This window comes from Emydura macquarii, unplaced genomic scaffold, assembly GCF_026122565.2.
Source record: "Emydura macquarii macquarii isolate MOO-44397 ecotype Brisbane River unplaced genomic scaffold, CSIRO-AGI_Emac_v2 contig_1477, whole genome shotgun sequence".
In the NCBI taxonomy this organism is placed as follows: Eukaryota; Metazoa; Chordata; order Testudines; family Chelidae; genus Emydura; species Emydura macquarii.
Window position 1 is genome coordinate 5,928,222 of NW_027131614.1, and position 6,000 is coordinate 5,934,221.

General features: G+C 45.6%; 1 protein-coding gene across 1 annotated transcript in view; it reads right to left on the bottom strand.

Annotated features, from left to right (window-relative positions):
* Nucleotides 1-5,348, bottom strand: part of PKIA (cAMP-dependent protein kinase inhibitor alpha) — a 61,176-nt gene extending 55,828 nt beyond the window's left edge. Inside the window, exon 1 of the mRNA XM_067553583.1 lies at nt 5,165-5,348. The gene's annotated coding sequence lies outside the window, so the exon portion shown is untranslated. The remainder of the gene's footprint in view (nt 1-5,164) is intronic.
* Between the last annotated feature and the right edge of the window lie 652 nt (nt 5,349-6,000).

Below are 6,000 nucleotides of genomic sequence, written 5' to 3' on the forward strand. Positions count from 1 at the left end.
TGCAAGAGAAGGTTTATAGCTGTGAATCCCAAGCAGAGGGAGGCACCTCCTCCTGTCCTGGATTTAGGTGCTTAAGTCCCTTTGAAGGGCATGGCTTAGGCTATGTCTACACTTACCTCAGCGACAAAGTACGCAAAAAAACTTGCGTAACTCCCGTCGACTTCTGTGCTTCTCTTCTGCACGCTGTCTTCACTGCACTGCGTCGATGGGAACCGCGATCCCGTCGACGCAGCGCTACGCCACTTGAGGGGGTGATCTTAGTACATCGACTTCTGAAGTGAAGACCCGCTCAGTCGATCCAGATAAGTCGATCTGATGGCAGCAACTTTGCCACCATCAGTGTAGACAGTCTTAGAATCCAACTCTTCCCTTGGCATTTCCTATTGGGCAGCTTCCCACTCTCAGGTGCCTAACTCTTCCCACACTTTGTATAGAGCGCCTGAGGACCTAATTCGGGACTGTGAATTCCATTAGGTGGCAGGCTGCCTAAATTTAGGGTCTGTCTACACTAGAAATGCTACAGGATTCTGCTGAAGCATAGACACTTACTACAGCAACAGAAGGGATTTTTCCATCGCTGTAGTAAAGCTACCTCTCTGAGACAGTAGCTAGTTGACAGAAGCATTCTTTCATCAACCTAGCAGCGTCTACACCCGGGGCTTCTGTTTGCATAATTACGTCACACAATGTATGAAATTTTTCACAGCCCTATGCGATGTATTTACGCCAACCTGACTTTGTAGTATAGACCAGCCTCCAGACACTGCAATACTGAGCCTAAGTTCCCTTTGTGGATCTAGCCCTGTGTGTCTGTTTCTCTGCACATTATGCACAGGCTTGGAAGGATTAGATTTTTCATCAGTAAATGTCAATTTCACTGCAAAAACACAAACTGATCAAAAATATTTCCACTGATTATCATCAAAATTTACAGATAGGCATCATAAGAAAACTGCTGCTTCAGAACCTACTTGAGTGTGATTTAAAGATATTTACTTTTTTTGGAACTTTTTATTAAGGCAAAGTCACAATAAAATATTAATATACTACATCATACATTACTAATCAAGGATCAGGTTAATATTCAAAGAACCTGGCTAAAGATTCTGGCTCACTGGCTGGGGAGCTCTCCTCCTCTGAGTACGCTAAAAATGGTGACTACATTTCTAAATGCCTATTCTCTTTTTGTCATTTCTGTTGTGTATGTACTTGATATAATGGAAAATCTTTCACAAGGATAGTCTATATTTTACTATATCATAGTCCCATAGGAGAAGTTCTATATCTCCCAGTAAAGTGCAATACAAAGTTGTACTGCTAACAGTTTAAAAAAAGATTAATTTGTCATTCTGTTTAAAATGCACATCCTTTATTGAAGCATCAAGTAAGCAGGTCAGGGGATCTCTAGGAAGCTGACATTTTGTCATAAGATGAATCTCTTTAATGATTTGTGATGTTGACAATTTGTGTTTTAATAGTTATGAAGCTTTAACTTTTTGAATCTCAACTTCTACTATCATTAAATAATTATTGTCTGACCCCCCACATTGCCTTACCCCCCTGCAGCCATAAAATTTCCTGCAGCCATAAAAATTTGAATAGATACAAATAAAAAATGCGTAAAATATTGAGATTATCTGTCAAAACTATTAAAAAAATTGTATTCTGCCAAGCCTAATCATGTTTTAGTATCAGGGTCTCTGAGCAGTTTCTGAACTGCAAAGTGTGCTAACATACATGATTGGCTGTGAGTACCAAGATACATCAAGTATGTACTCCACCACTGTTCATTAACAATGGATAAAATTCTCCTCTCAAATCTGCATTGCAGTAGTCAACTTTGATACTCTGCTACTGTGCACACACAGATCTTCCACTGATAATTATTACACAAACTTCAGTAAGAGATCCACTTACATAGAAAGTGCAAGTTATTAAAATTGACAGCTGCCATTTGAATCTCAGAGGGAAATGTTCCCTTTATGTCTGCAAATACCAACTATTTCATATAAAAATTAGGTGTCTGAGAAACGTTATGCTTTTTTTTTGGTGTAGAAAGTATAATAATGCAATCTTTAGAGTATGCAACTAATCAAGGTTAATATCTTGAAGTACTATTTTTAAATGAACTATAAATACTTTAAAATAATTGAAAAATGTGTTTACAGGTGCTGAAGCAGCTATCTGTAGAGATCTTAAAATTCACTTGCTCTTTCTTCTTCTCCACTTATTCCTAGCTCAGGCCTTTCTTTACCTAGTGTTTGTGACATGTGGATTGGAAGATTGCTTAATGTTGGAAAATAAGCAGATTCAAAAGCCAATAACAAATAAAAGAATAATTGAAAGATTATTTGCTTACTCTGAAATGTGGCCACTTCTGTCAGTTCAAGCCAACACTTGGAAACATGAGACAATATTCACTGCAATCTCTTTAAATCTAAAATAATGGAATAGACTGACTGAGTTGCTTAAATTCAACCGTAGGGCACTAACACAAACAAAATTGTATCTCTGCAGTTTCAAGCACATTAAGAGTTCTTTTTAATGTTCAAATATATCCTCTTTCTATATGCACTTTATGCAATTACAGTGTGCATTCATCTGCAAGGTGTGCCAAGGACCCAAATAAAGCAAACTGAAGTTTCCACTTTTAAACTAAACTAATATTGACATCCTCACAGATGTGAATGTTCATGTACTCAGTAATGCTAGAGCTCACACTAGCTCCCCACTTACACCACCCCTGCTTTATTAGCTATTAAACAGTGGTTAGAAGCATTACTTTCTTTTCCTAGCAAACACAAATAGCTCCATATACTGCATGAATTCTGCATCAACAAAAGTGACTACTTACACCAATCAACATTATATAAACATAAAATGGAAAAATATCAGAATGTGTTCACTTCAGCAGAGATGAATTCTAGAATATAGACCACATGGCCTGATACGAAAAGAGTGTGAGCTTAGCTACACACTTCCCTTTGCTACTCTGGGCAGCTATAGGAGAAACCAGCACATATGATCCCAGTGGGTACATCTTTGAAATTAGCAGCAAAGATCAAGCATGATCTTTGTTAACCAGAATACATGTACGTAAAAGTGCCATAATGCAGTAGACTTCCAAGAATTCTAATGAATTTTTAAAAGCCTAAGTAAAGTTTGATTGAAAAAAATATATAACTTCATTGGGTTGATATAAGAGACAGACCAGTACTCTGCTATTATGAATGTTTCAGAAAGGATATCTTAGAAGTTAAATTAATGAATCATATTTAATGGAGGTTCTTCATAGCCAATACTTGGGTCAGTTGAATTCATTTTTAATATAGTTATTAACCAATCACTCTTTACTTCTCTTTCCAAACCAGTGAACCCACTAGGAGTCCTATAACTCCCTCCTGCTTCCACTGACATCTTCCTTAAGCCACATTTTCCCAGAAAGAGAAAGGAAAGAATCTGAGTTACTTCCTATGTCTCTTATCTGCATTTAATCTTATTACAGTGGCATCTAGAGGTCTCGATAGGGACAATCATTTGACAAACACATATAAGGAGTCAGGGCAAGTCAGGGCCTTTTCAGTTGAAAATGAATAAAACTGCAGTTTAAACTTCTACTATCTTCTTCTCAGTAGTGCCTCTTTCCATCAATATAAACTCACACCTCCTCCTTGCCCTCCCACAAGCATCTTTTGTTTTCTCTTCCAAGCCATGTAGAGTTGCTAATCAGTGGCCCCCTATAGTCAATTCCCACTCTAGTGATCTGTCTTTACATGCCAGTCTTAGTCTCTTTCTTGTACAGAGAAGCCTGATTGGGGCACATTTTTATAAGAACAGAACAAATTATATATACAGGCACACGCCAGGTGGATTTCCTTCCGTGGCTCAATTCTTAAAATCTCTCATCAATGAAACATGAACTCCTGGGTGTATTCCATAAGCAAGATACAGTGTCAATAGCCAAGTTGGCTGTACTAATGGGAACAGGATTGGCTCTTCTCACTCTTCCAAAAGGTACAAGATCAAGTAGTGGTTCACCAGCTCTCTGTTCTGTTGACCCTAGGAACTGTTACTAGTATCTGACATTTTACCTTGATGCTTGGGATCAAATCATAAGATAAAAAGGAACAGGGAGAAGGAGGAGGAGCAGTAGAATCCATTTTAGGCACTAGTTCTATTCCTGCAACTTCTACTACATAGGAGCCCTGCAGGAACTTAAAGCCAATCTGAATGGTAGTGGAGTGCTTTCCAAAATTAGGGAGTTAAACCAAGAGACCAACGTCTATCAAATGTGGTTCCTTTCCATTCAAACCCTTCTACTTGAAAATGTCATTTCCCATCACTTGGTAAATTTAAAAGTAGCCTGCAGAATGCAGCAGAAAAACAAAACAGCTACAATCCTGCACCCGTGGCAGGGTTGGACGAGATGACCCAGCAGGTCTTTCTTTCCACCTTTAATTTCTTTGTTTGAGAAGTGGGAAATAAAATTCCTATTGTGTACTCAAGAGCCGATTGCTGATGACAAGCTTAAGGGAAGCAGCCCTGCTGCGAGGCAGAGAATTGGCCTCAAACAGCCCACATTCTGGCGCAAAAAAATCCATGTTGCAGTTGGAGAGATTTTCTGTTTCTGGAGGGAAGTGACAAATGAGCCAAACACAGCTCCAGGCACTTGCCAGGCTGTCTCTCTCCAGCCAAACCCCCCCAGTGTTGGAGGCACCACAGGGAATCCGGGGGCTGACGCCAGGCAGCTCCTCGGGGGGCGGTGGGGAGGCTTCTTCCAAGGAAGCCCCCAGCCAGGCCGGCATCCTGCAGCTCCTCTGAGCAAATTGGGCAGGGAGCCGCTGGGGCCGAGCCGCGGCTCATCCGAGAGCCCCCGGGGCGGGGAGGGGGAACGCAGCCTCCGGAGACCCAAACAGCTGGGATCACGCACCCGCGGAGGTGGACCCTTGCTGGGGCCGCCGCCGATCGGAGCCGTAGTCAGCACCCTCCCCCGCCCCCGAGTCCCGCCACCTCGGGCTGCCCTCCCCGGGCTCCACCGCCCTGCGGCTTGATCCTCTCCCGGCGCAGCCCGAGCCACACGAGAGCGGCCGCCGCTCCTGGAAAGGCTCCGGCCCCGCCGGCGGCTGGACGCCCTGCGGGAGCCGCCCCAAGCCCCGCTACTCACCTGCCGAGCGACGGACTCGGTGCCTCGTCCTCCCCGGCTCCCGGCTGCTGCTGCGCTGGGGACCCCCAGCCTGCCCCCCGGCGGCCGCAGCTCCCTACGAGGGGGCCTCTGCGTGCGACGCTCCCGGCCGCGGCTCGGTCAGGCTGTCACTCGGCTGCTCCCCGCAGCGCCAGCTGAGCGCGGCTCCCAAATTCACGGCGCTGCTCCGGCGGGCGTGACGTCATCCTCCCCCGGATCGCTGCACTCGGCGGGAAGGGGCGGCGGGCGCGCTCGGCCCCACACAAAGGCGTGGGGCTCGCTCGTCACACCCGCCCTGCCCGGAAGCCGGGCCACGCGCTTCTGCGGATGGTCCGGCACCGGGGCGTGCAGGCTCCCGGGGAGCTGGCGGCTGTGCCTAGCCGTGCAATTCTCCCCCCCCCCCCTCCCCGCTGGATGGGCTGCTCCGTGCCGAGAGAACGCTCCCCTCCTGAATTCCTCTCCTCCCCCTCCTCCTCCTGGCCCTGGAGCTGCTGCCCTGCAGCTCGGTGGGTAGGTGGGGATCGCCGGGGGAGGGGAGGTTGCTGCCAGCTGGGTTTCAGCAGTGCTGCAGATCCAGGTTAGCCGGGAGCTGCACCTGCCCTCGTGCTAAGCAGCACTCTTCTCTCTTTGTCCTGGAAAGTCATTGTGAGCTTATATCCAGCTGCCAGTCTGAGGCCACACCAGGCAAGAAGTGGGAGTGGGGCACTGCATGGTTTTGTGTGCCCGTTTTATAGTCTGTGAGGCCAGCCCCATGCGGAGCCTCACCTTTTCTCCGAGGAAGGGATTTTTGTTCTGAAGGCACATCACCTGTGTTGCTT